Below are 13,375 nucleotides of genomic sequence, written 5' to 3' on the forward strand. Positions count from 1 at the left end.
GGGCTGCGGAGTTTCAATCTATTGTAGCAGGTGGGGGGCGGAGGGGTTTGCTCCATTTAGAACACATGCTTTGGCACTGCTTGGCGTTGGCCGGTGGTGGTTCTCGAGGTGAACAGTGGTGGCAGCGGATGCTGCCCAGTGAAGTGCTGGCGGACTAACTCAGGGCTGTCCAGAGGGTCCATGTAACGGCAGAGGGGCTCGGCCTCTCTGTACCGACGAGGGAGCGGCACGCATCAGTCCCAGACTTATCCCTCAGGACCTAAATAAAGTTCTTCATACCATACCATACTTCTAAATGAACCGAAATGGCTATCAGGATGTCTACACACATAAAAATAAATAAACATCAGATTTCAGTGCTCCCTTATTATCAATAAATTCGTAGGCTCCGTTGAACACCAGCTGCTGCTTAGAGGACGTGTTCGAATAGGTCTCCTTTTGCAGCTATGCAGTATACTGAGTCTACTTTATCATATTTTTGGTGGTTTTTTGATGATCGACGCCGGAATTCTACTGCAGTCATCGGTTATCCTTGTCTTGAACTAATTTGACGTCCATCCCGATCATGTTTGCATGACCTTTCACATAACCCCAAACATACAAATCGAGTAGTGAGAGGTCGGCGACCTAGCCTGCCAATTTACAGGCCCGTGTTTTCCAATCTATTGAGCATGAAAAGTCACATCCAGCCAGTTTCGGGCTCGGCTGCTGCTGTGTGGGGAGCCACATTTTGATGATACCACAGAATCGGAAGACGCGAGAGCCTGATTCGTTGAGAAAGTCCTCCAACCACTCCTTCAAGGATTTCTTCCACGTGACGCTGTCCAGCCATTGTGTGATCGTAGTAAATGGGAGCGATTATAGCTCCGTAGTAAATTCCGAACAACACATAGAGCGACCGCTCGCACTGGTGCCGATTGCGCTTTGCCCAGTATAGACTGAAATCCCCCCAATGCTGTACATTATGCGAATTTACCTAGGAGTGCTTTTGCAAAAGTTGGCTTCATCTGTGCGCATGATGTTGCTCATAAAGTCCGGCGACTGTCATAAGTCATTGGGTTTTGTGAGGACCCGATTCGAGAAACCTAGACGACTCTACAGGTCGTTATCATTTAAGCACTGGTACTGGTTAAAGTGGTACGTTGAAAGGCCGTCATTTAGAACCCTCCAAACTGATCACTTGGAAACTGGTACCTGGGTGGCCATGTATGTTACGCTACCATGAGCATATGAGGCCAGAAATGCTAGAACATCCGTGCGTAGGCTAGGACCCAAAAATGGAGACCTCTGCCACTGTTTCTTGAAGTGGCCAGTTTGTCTCAGATTTTCATAATTTTTGATGATAGTTGATGCGTTTGGCTTACTGCCACGCTGCATATATATATACATATATATATATATATATATATATATATATATCAGAATCAAAATCGGTTTTTATTGAGATCATTAGAATGATTACAAGTTGTTAATATTCAGGAGGAGGCCCCGGAGTCAAAGACTGCAATGGGACCTCCTTTACAAAGTAAACGTAATAAAACAAAAGTACAGCAGTTTTCAACCAATTGTTAAAAAATTACAGGTTTTAGTTGAATACAATGATTGCAGAATTACATATGCATAAATATCATGAAAAAAAGCACTGTAGCACAATCTCGTTGACAGCTGATGAAGTAACTGCGTAGATGACGTGACGAACAGAGTAGAATTTGTTAACTCGAATGTATATGTGAGGCAAAAACAGAAACCTAACGTTATGGCAATGAAAATGAAATGAAGGCACCCTGAAAGAATGGTTATGTGTATGGACTAGGCAACAGTATTCGACAGAATGTATTCTTTTAGTTGTTTCTTGAATTCGTGAATTTTAAGTGTTTTTATGTAAATTGGTAGTGTGTTCCAGAATGCGATAGATGAAAAATGGCCGCTCTGTTTGCCATAATTAGTATGGATTTCAGGTAAAATGAAGGTCCTATTTTTTGCAAACCTGGTAATATTAGTATTTAATAGAGACGACTGTGGTAACAAGCTATTGCATCGTGTTTAATTGATTTGACGGAACAAAAAGGTACCTAGATTATATTTAACGAGTTGTGTGACTGTAATAATGAGATTAGTTCGTAAAAGATATGGGGCGTCGTTATTGTATGGGCTAAATGTAATTATCCTAATAGCCTGATTCTGTAGAATTTGCAATGAGTTTAAATGGGTTACGTAAGTGTTTCCCCAGCAAGTAACGCAGTAATTAATGTGGGAATGAATAAATGAAAAGCATAATGCTAGTAATATTTGATGGTCAAATATGTTTCGTGCTTTTAGAAGTACCCTAATCCCGTAGGTAATCTTCTGTTTTAGTTTGGTTATGTGTTCAGTAAATTTAAGATGTCTGCCTACTTCTATGTCAAGATAATTGTATGAACAACTTGCAGGGATAGGACTTCCACCCAATAAGATAGAAGGAATGGAGTGAAGTGTTCGTTGGTGGGAAGTGAATACAAGAAATTTTGTTTTAGACGGGTTTATCTGTAGCTGGTTAGTTTGGCACCGCTCCAGCAGGCTGTGTGAGTCGCCATTAAGGTTAGATACTAAGGTTGTAATACATTTATTGGAATTAATAATAGTAGTATCATCTGCATAAAGTATACATTTCGAAAAGGACAGGCAGTTAGGCAGATCATTCACGTATAATAAAAATAAAAGCGGACCCAATATGGAACCCTGGGGCACACCATTATTAGTGAACATGGTTTTAGAATGAACGGCTGAAATGGTTACTACTTGCATTCTGTCTGTTAAGGAATTTTGTAGTAATAAGAGCGCTGGGCCGGTGATTCCCAATGATTCAAGCTTACGAAATAAGATGCGGTGATTTATTTTCTCAAACGCTTTGCTTAAATCTGCAAATACAGAAGCTGCATAAGTCCCTTCATCAATAGCGAGTTTTAGTCGATCGGTTAGAACAACGAGAGCCAGTTCGGTCGAGTAACCCGCGCGAAAGCCGTATTGGAATGGTCAGAGAATGGTAAATTTTGTAAGGTAATTAGTTAAACGTTTTCCTATTAGCTTTTCGATTACCTTACTAAAGAATGGTAATACACAGATGGGGCGATAATTGGAAATTAAAGAGCGGTCAGCTTTCTTAAAAAGTGGGGTGATCTTGCCTTGCTTTAGTTCTTGTGGGAAACTGCCTGATTTAAACATGACGTTGATTATGTCTGCAAGGACATCACTTATTAGGGGTGCAATTAATTTTATATGGGAAGGGCGTAATTTATCGATGCCGGCGCCGGTTATTTTCATGTTGTTTTTAATGTTTAGAACTTCCTGAGATGTAGTTGGAAATAAAAAGAAAGAATGTGGCAGGCGCTGGGGCACGGGATTGTCTTGCGCAGGTGGCTGTAGCTCGCTGCTAAAGAAGAAATCAGCAAACGCATCAGCTATTTCTTTGGCGGTCTTGTATACCATACCCTGATATGCAATTTCTGTTATAGATTCGCGATAATTTGCCCTGTTTAAGAAGGAGTTAACAATTTCCCATTTTTTTTTACGTTTTTGCCGCGTTCCAAAATTTTTCTTTCTTACCACGTCTTTTCTAGCTTTTTTCAATGTGGCATATATATATATGGTATATATGGCAAGATATGCGGCATATGTGGCATATATATATATATATATACATATATATATATATATATATATATGAGGCATTCCTGTTGTTGCCATTTGTAGTTCCCAAAGCAAGGATCATGTTTACCTTCTGCTCATTAGAGAAAGACATAGCGACTAGGACGAAGGAAAACGCACCACTTAACCTTCGCACTTAAATTGTCAATTTGCTTTTTTGGTAATAGGTATCATTCAAAAAAAGCACAAAACTTCCGTGCACTTTATCTCCACTAAGACAACAGCTATCACAGATTATTTCCAACTAACATCAAACGCGACAGGTTACTTGGGCCGGGGCGCGGTAGATAAGGCACTAGCTCGATCACGATGTCTTTTTCTTTATTTCGTTCTTAAGAGCTCATGTGGAGCTTGTTCGAGGGCGCCGCTTTAGGATACGGGTGGAAGCGCAGTCGCGTGGTATTCTCCATATTTCGCGGGGTTTACTTATCTGTCGGGAAAAAATTTTACGCAATTAGTACGTTGCTCGAAATACCGCGGTTAGATGTCCCTTGGTTGTGCCTTTAAATGCCTCATTGACACTTTGATAATCAAGCTAGTACGTCGTGAGTTACATAATTAATTACAATTACCTAATCAAATCTCAGTAATGAGAACATTACTGGAAGCTACTCCGCTGTGCTGTAAACATTGTACACTAGGTTTTCTTCGAGTAACACATTTCCTTATTTTATTAAATCCTGGTGCATGACAGTTAATTGCGACACCCTGTACATATTTACGACCTTTGCATGCAACCAACGATGTGTCCATCCCTAATAAATGTTATAAATTATTAGAAGCGTCTTTTTAAAAGTCGTTAGCATTTGTTACTGTAGAGAGAAGCTATACTGAGACACATAACATTCATGTGCATTTCATACGCCATTGATAAAAGACTCTGTCGGAGGGCTCACTGAACTCTATCGGGTTTTTTTTTTTTCATGGTCAAAAGAGCACGCAACCCAATTTGAACCTTGGACAACATACAAAAACATATTCCCTCTCTAGGCATAGGCAATCCATACCTTTAGAAATAATTTTTAATAGGCTACCTCCATTCCTTTCAGAAATATAAGAAAATTTGTTCCATGTATATATTTAAATATATTGTGTATGTGCATGGTGTTTACAGTGGAAACTTAAAAGAATGTTGAAATGAGAAAATACGGATGAGGCAGCCGCCTTTGGTGCTTCTAATCGCTTATCCTCCTACTGTTAGGGCTTGCAGAAATAAAGCGAAAGTATGAATTAAGAGCCGTGCACGTCAGCGTAAATAATGATGTAGTAAGTTATTAGCCACAATAAAATTTCAAGTGAAAAGGACAAAGAAAGTCAAAAGAAACCACAAAAGATGTTGGTGACGAAACTCTGATAATGGCACTTTAGGTGTTTTTGTGTGGGCGGGGGAGGGGCTGCTTTGGCATCGCCCGGGGGGAGAGAGGGTGCTGAGCCACCCCCGGAAAACTCCGGAGGGGCTCAGGCCCCGTAGCCCCCGCGCAGTCGGCGCCTACGCGGTTCGGCGTTTGTGAGTGGTCATGAAGAAGAACAGCGAATTACCTGGACGAGTGAAAGGGCAAATAAACGGCATAAAACAAAGCGGACCTGCGCTGCAGTGAGGAGAAGGCTCGGACATGCAAACATTTCAACACGTAGTGTGCTCCGAGAGTGATGGAGCCGTTCCTCTAAAACTTGCTCACGTATATTTGTATGTAGACCTTTTTTCTCATCTCTTGAACATGGCTCGGGACCTGTCTTACTCCAGACACGGCAACATGCATGGAACGTTCGTGGCCGCACGGACCGCCGACTTCGCAACCGGGGCTAGCCGTGCCTCACGGAGCCATAAAGCCATAAAGCTGTCGCTCGCGAACTTCTTGATGATCCGCGTGGTGCAGTTTGGTTATACCAGTTGAACGCCCTTTTCCATTCTGGGGCTAATGCTAATGTGCTTAAATAGAGAAAATAAACCTTGGTGTATGAGTCGGCCGGAGGTGTTTTTTTTTTCAAATGGAGTCGCAGCATTGTCCTGGTATCACCAAAAATGTCGCAACACTCAAGTATGCTGCGAGCTACCTTTACAGTTGTGCCTATCGTGCGACCCTTAAAGCAACAAGTGTGGTGGGGCCCACAATGCCGGTAATTACGCCATCTAGCCGTCAAGAGAGTGCCTTCAAATGTGTTTTATAACCAAAATTCGTCAACCTGGTTGGTCCAAAAGCAGAGACATAAATAAGTATGGGCGGCTCATCTCACTTTGAATAAATACCGTGTGCTCATGATTCATGACAACCTTTCTCTCGTGCCCTTCTTTCAGAATGAGGCACAAATCTTGCGAAGCCTCTCTTTTGAACGTCTTATAAAACTCGGTAATAATCCCGTCACGTCCGAGCGTCTTCCCTACACTTGGTTCGTCAACTGTTGTTGTTCCAGGTTCCTGTTCAGAAATCGGCACTTCGAGATTCTTCCAAATAGTCATCTTCAAACTTCGGCGTTTCCCACGCTGAACAAATAAAATTTTACAGGAAAGAACTCATGTGAGAAAAGCAGACAGGGCAGCGGTTTTGTCAAGAAGTTCCGGGGCACATAAATACCTGTTAGACATTAATTTTGACGACTAGCCCGATCCGTATATTGAATAAGAAATCTACCTCGTAAAAAAATTTGCAATCGTGCCACACTCCCAAATAACTTCATGTACGAGGATTATCGAAAAAGTAAGGGTCGTTTTTTGCTAAAAACATAAATTGGTAAGTACAATTACTTTTGGCGCGTTTAGTTTACTGTGAACCTACTTCACTTTTCTACATAATCACCGTTAACTTCAAAACACCTTTGTTACCGATGGTACCAGTTCCTTTAGTTTCTCTGCCCATAGGAATTCACCGCCTGGGAATTGAACCGATTGCAGAAGGCAGTCTTGACTGTCTCGTCTTCAAACCGTTGTACCCCAAGCCACTGTTTCAAGTGCAAGAAGGAGAAATATTCACTTCGTGCCAGGTCGGGACTGTAGGGTGGGTGACGAAAAAGTTTGCATCCAAAATCTTGAATCTTCTCCTTCGTCCTGGCATTGGTGTGAGGACGCGCGTTGTTATAGAGGGGGACAATTCCAGACGACAGTTTCATGCGCCGTCGATTTTTATCGCACGTCTCAGCTTGGTGAGCGTTTCGCAGTGTAGGTCAGCTGTAACTGTGGTTCTACATTCCACAAAATCCACCAAAAGAACGTCCCTTTCGTCCCAGAAAACGGTGGCCAACATTTTCCGACTCAAGTAAGGCAATATTGCTTGAATTTTTTTTGGTCTTGGTGAAGAGGAGTGGCGCCACTGCATTGGTTGCTGTTTTGTTTTTGTGAGGGCGTAGGATAACCCACGTCTCGTCACCTTTAATAATCTGCGAAAAGAACTCGTCTCCGTTTTGCCCGTAGCGGTCCTAAAACACTCGTCCACCTAATGATTTTATGTTTTAGTTGGTCGGTATTTATCTTTTGGTACCCACCTTGCACCCTCTTTATTGTCCGGGCTTTTCAGTTACAATGGTGTAAATTGCAGTGCGTCCAACAAGAGGAAATTTATCAGCCAGCCCACTAACCATCAGTCGTTGATGTAATCGCGATTCCCGGTCCACTTGAACAGTTTCATTGGTCTGGATGCCGGACCTGCTCCTCCGCTTTTATCGTGCACATTTGCGCGGTAATTTTTGAAGTATGGACGCCATTTTCAGATCATTCCTTCCCTCATCACCGTAGGTCCTCTAACTAGGCACAACTCCCCATGAATTGGAGGAGCTGACGATCTTTCTGCACGCAAAAATTCAGCTAGAGCTCGCACTTCACAAAAGGCGGGAGCAACGATTTTCGCGGACGTTGTCGGCTCCATTCCCCGACAAGCAGATGACTACTCGACCAAAACAATCACTTTATTACCTTTGCGCAGAATTAACAGATGACGTTGCACAATTGAAACTTTACTGTGACATTTAAATATTCAAGTACAAGCAAACGGCCCTTACTTTCTGAATAACTCTCGTAGTATTCCATAAAATCCTTTTCTAATAACTTTCTGTCACGCCTCACTGCGATTTAGTAAAGTATCTGTTTCATTACTTTTTGCTCAACGTATACCCATTCCGCACTCAACGCGCGCTTATTTTGGGTCTTGGTTAACCAGAGTCGCAATGTTCGTGCAAGCACAACTTCTCTGTGATACATCTCTGCTACAATAAACCGCAGCTGCCTCTTAACAGCACGCATATCCTGCATGAGCCAGCCTGTGCTTGCAGAATTAAATGCTTGCAATGTGGAAAGTTCGGCAAGTTGGTGATTAATCATCATACCTTGGTTGTGAAGCAGCGCACTGATAAGGACAACCGAAACCACACAAGAAAGCGAGTGTCGTGTTTTTCTGTGTCTTCGTCTTGTTGTTATCAGATAAGTGCGCAGCTTCACCATGAAAGCATAATAAGTACTTTCAACTATATTCCAAGGCACTTCTCTTTATTTCTCTTTTCACTGTGCAGGTGAATACTTCGTTGCAGCTACAATTCTAATTTTATCTTTTAAACCTTTCCACTTCTCGCATGAGCTTTTGTGTGACTGCCACCTAACTTCATTAAAGACATCGTTCACTTGCATTACAAATTATTTCTTAATGAGTGTGGCGTTATCCAATTTCCCAGTGCCGAGTTTCAATGCGACTGGTTATCCATCTGCCCTTGTGTAATATATATCAGAAGCTGGTCCCTAAATATCACCGGTTGGACCGCGTGATCATGGCGCAGCTGCCCAAGATCTAGATATATGCCCTGTTCACTTTCGCATGTATGTGACATGATGCGTGTATGTGACGTGGCCTGCGCTCACACATTTGGCGGCATCCTCCATTTGTTCATCCGCTACTGTTTGCTTCAAGCAGGGCGCGCTTTCGCTTAGTACGCGCACTTTCCCATGCTGACTTCGCTGTACGCAGACACAGTTAGAATAACCGAGTATAAATGCTTATATTTGGTAATTTACGTAAGGGCACATGGTTTCCAAAAAAACTCCGGCCGTTGATCTTTCCTAGTCAGAACCCAATCACAAATAATCCGCAAAAGTTTGCTTATGTCCACGAAATTACGCAAAACGAAACGTCCCGTTGTGGCACACACAAACTGCTTCACCCAACACACCTAGCGATTGAGTAATAGGCAGAGAGTGACCCCCCGCCGTTCCGATCGAGTGCGACACACAAGCATTGAAACGGGAACCTAATGGCGGCAGAGTATGACCTGCTTTCACCTGGCTCTCTATCGTGCTTTTCTTTATAGAAATTATGTCTAGGTCATTGTCAACAAAGAGCTTTTTGAGCTGATACTGCTTGGCTATCGAACTTATCCCTCAAACGTTCGATGTTGTGATACGCAACGCCCTCCCCAATGAGCTTCTATTCTGGGAGAAAAGGAACCATATGGCGCCCAGTGCCATAGCAGCGACTCGGGGTCATGACTGTTCAACGCAGTTTTTAGGGCTCCGCGCAGCACGATGCCCGTCAGTGAGATGGGGCTTTGGCTATCCTCCTGTTCTCCTAAGACGTATTGGGTCGCCCGTTGATTCGCGAGCGCCGTGAGGTGTCAACAGTGAGCGACGACAAAAGCGACGACCATCTGGACGAGGCTGAAGGCGAAGAGATGGTGCGGGTTCGAGTATCGCGAAGTGTTTTCAGTTGCCTCTTAGACACCCCAAAGCGGCACGCGAGCATCGCGATGCGCCTGTGGTCACTGCTGAAGGAGAGGTTGCGGGGTCGCCAGGGAAGGCGACAAAATTCTATGGGCAAGAAAAATTCGTTCTTCGATCAGCACGGACAGGCGTCGTCGAATCTGAATTTGTGCTGTCAGCACAGGAACCTGCCGTGCGCCATCACGAAGCGCTTCCGCCCTTTTTGCCTACGCAATGCCCGGCTGTTTCGGCGCGGTAGCCGGCTATGGCGTTTTCCACGCGAAACAAAGCAGCATCGGCAGTGCGCCTCCCAGAAACACGCGGACTTTTACAATCCGTTCATGTACACAAGACTGTTCACCCAAGGAACGTGCGAATGGCCTTAATACTCATCAGTCTTTCTAACTGTAATCTGAACCACAAACGAATCCAGCGGAAAGACCCTGATGAACTGCCCCACCTCCCGAAATATACCGGCATCTCAGTGCTGAGGACACTCAGTGAACGCTAGGAAGTGAAGGGGGTAGGTGAAATCAGCATCAAATTTTTTCGTCATGCATAATGGTCTTCAGCGGTTGCCGTCACTGCGAGAATGCTAAGGCTGGAGGGGGCCAGCCACGGATATTTTCCAAGCACATCTACAGCACAAGCCCCAGACTTGCACAGCGTCATAGACTCACCGACAGAGGGTGCCATTCTGAAGGTGGCACTTTCGCAATCCATCCCCATGCCCAAACTTGGATAACGGAAATAACATCATAACAATGTGGCAGTGGAATTGCGCAGGGTTCATCAGCAACGGGCGACCCTGCGACAATACCTAAAAAGCGCAAAGGACAAATCCCAACTAATCGCCTTGCTAGAAACGATAACATCAACACCCATCATCCACCGCTTTGCTAACGGTGGCTTTCACTGAAGAGGGAAGGGGGGGTTCTTACTGTTGTCAGTAAAAACTTCACGTGCATTCAGCGCGACCTCTGTCCCGCTGACAATGGGGTCGAGTACTTCATCGTCATGGCCGAACTCTTCCTCGAACCCCTATGCGGTACTTAAGAAGAAACAGTATCTTCATACACAATCTTTACTGCAGACCCAGCGTTCACAGAGCCAGGACTGGTGGTACTCTCAAGACCGTGCATTTTGCCAGCTGTCCACTTGTAGTCGTGATGGGGGATTTGAATGCCCAACATCAGGTGTGGGGTTATCGCACCAATACGAAGAAGGGTAGAGATTTGTGCCACACGGCAATGGAGGAAGATCTTACGCTGGTAACCGATAAATACTTCCCGACATGGAGAGGGATCTTGGTTTGCCGAGAAACGACTCCGGATCTCACCTTGTCAAGAAGCTGGAAAACGTCATGTAGACCAACACACTCATGGACCTCGGTATCGATCATTGCATCATCGAAGCGGTCATCAAGGCTACCCGTAACAAGACAGAGGCCTCTAAGTTCACTGACTGGGACTTGTTCTGAGCCAAACGCTGCGAGCGCGTTCTTTCCCAGGAAACGGACCTAGACTCTTGGTGCGACGAGATAAAAGAGGATGTGGCTAGAGCCACGAAGGAGGTGACGACGGATCTGGAGGTGGACAGGATGAACAGTAGGTTCGCGCCTCTGTTGGAAGCCAAGCAAGAACTTCTGGCGCGATGGAAGACTCAGCGCAAGAACATAAGATGTACACAAGAAAATATCCGAAATCAACAAGGCGATAGAGGCTCATTGCAGGGTTCTGTGCAAGCTGCAATGGGACGAGCTGTGCGACTCGGGAGAGGGCCAACTCAAGATCGGTAAAAGGTGGAGACTCCTCATGCACGTATTGCATGATGGCAGCACCAAGTCCAATCAGAAGAGAGCTTCGGCGAAAGCTGTCCATTTGGCCAAGCACTCGACTCCATATGAGGCGGTCACGGAGCAGCTCATAGACAAGTACCTTGCGGCCACGGACAATCTGTCACCCCCTCCCTAGTATTCCGAGTAGGAAGGCCACGACATGCCATCGATTGACGAGGAATTTACCGTGGATGAGGTCAAGCGGGTTCTCGCATCCCTCAACGGTAGATCTACCCCTGTGCCCGACGGCGTCACCAGCAAAATGCTCAAGCATCTCGACGATAACTCAATCGAGTTTATTGTAGACAAGTTGAACGAAATCTGGTGCAGCTGCATCATTTCTAAGAGCTGGAAAGCAGCCTACACAGTACTCATAACCAAGCCAGGAAAAGCGCCAAGCATCGACAGTCTAAGGCCCAGCTTCCTGACGTCGTGCGTCGGTAATATGGGCTAGCACGCCAAGCTTAACCGCCGTACTGACCACTTTCAGTCTAACGAATGCTAAACGCACATCATTGGCCTTCGGTCGGGGCGTTCGACTCAGGTCGCCATGAGGCTGATCAAGCACCAAAACATTGGCTCTACTTCCGCCGACACTAAAGAAATTCTCGGCTTGAATTTGGAAAAGCCTTTTGACAACATATAGCACGCTTTTATTCTCAAGAGCCTGACAGTGTTTCATGTCAGCAAGTGGGCGTAGAATTTCGTGCGCTCCTTCCATTCCTCGAGGTCCACTAGACTGAAGATTGACGAGTTTTTGACCCCATAAATTCAGCTTTGTCCAACGGGAACACATCAGGGGGCGGTGATCTCCCCGACGCTGTTCAACATCTCCATGATTAATCTGTCGACGGTCTTGAACAAGATCCTGAATATTAACCACACGATCTACGCGGATGACATCACCATCTGGTACCCAAACGGATGAGAGGATCAGGCCGCGGATGCTTTGCAAGATGCCATTGATGTGACGAAGCGTTATCTCATCCCCACCAGGCTATGGTGGTCGCCCGCTGAATTTCAGCTCTTACTCGACAAGAAGAGGCCCAGAGGCTGTTTTGACCGGTCCTCGAAGCAAGCAACGGAGAGCCACATTACGTTATTCACCGGCAACGGCTCGCCAGTGCTACGGGGGGACCCTATCAGGGTACTAGGAATATTTATCGAGTCTAGCGTGGCCAGTGGAGCCGTGCTCAACGGAATTTTTTTGAAGGCACCCTTCGTGTGATCGGCAGCATCGCCAACAGAGGCCGCGGAATCAGGGAAGACAGTCCGATCCGGATTGTCCACGCGTTCGTGCTATGCCACCTCGTTTTTCGGCGGCTATGCACAACTGGCTCGTTTCGGAGCCCAACAAGGCTTTCAAGTCTTCAAGCTTGCCCTCGGCATTCCCGTCCGAACGCACACACAACGCCTCCTTAAGTTTGGAATCTATAACACGTTCGAAGAAATTGTTCAAGCCCAAAAGTTTTCTCAGTTTGTAAGACTATCATGTACCCCAGCGGGGCCGAGCCATACTTGGTATGCTGGGACGTAACCATAAGGTCGTCGGTCCCGACGCTGTGAAGCTGCCCAACCACGTAAGATGCAAGATTTTCATACACCGGATGCGACGCAATATGCATCCGACCAACAACGAAGGACAGAAACGAGCCAGGGGTAACGCTCTTCTCGCCAGTGCCCGCTTGGACAAGGATCAAATATGTTTCGTAGACGGCGCTTCGTATGCTCAAGAAGAAGCCTTCCCCTCAGTGGTCAACGACTGTGATTCTAAAGTCCTCAGCTGCACTACCATCCGCACTTCTAGTTCCATCGTTGCAGAGCAGGTTGCAATTGCTCTTGCATTGACGGACGGTGTACATGACACGATTTATTCAGACTCCAAGGTCGCTATCAGGGCCTTTCAGATGCGAACGGTGGCTCCTCACGCCCTTCGAATCATTCGCAATGCTAAAGACCTTAAACATCACTCGATGGCTTGGTTGCCTGCGCACCTTTGAACCATTTAGGGTGCCTCTCTCTACCCCAACTAGGAGGCAGACTCGGCTGCACGAGGTTTGACTGACTGTGCGCCGGGTAACGCATCCTCTCCTGGGCGACCCGAGCCTCTATGCTCGTACAACGGCATGTGCAAGCATAATTATCTTTAAAGAAGACTCCTGCCTTTGCCGCACTCCTCG

At 45.6% G+C, this 13,375-nt stretch overlaps 1 protein-coding gene across 2 annotated transcripts in view; it reads right to left on the minus strand.

The window, feature by feature from the left end:
- The window catches only part of LOC142584100 (UPF0462 protein C4orf33 homolog), a 143,704-nt gene that overhangs the window by 85,782 nt on the left and 44,547 nt on the right, over nucleotides 1-13,375 (minus strand). The window lies entirely within an intron of this gene.

This window comes from Dermacentor variabilis, chromosome 6, assembly GCF_050947875.1.
Source record: "Dermacentor variabilis isolate Ectoservices chromosome 6, ASM5094787v1, whole genome shotgun sequence".
Lineage (NCBI taxonomy): Eukaryota > Metazoa > Arthropoda > Arachnida > Ixodida > Ixodidae > Dermacentor > Dermacentor variabilis.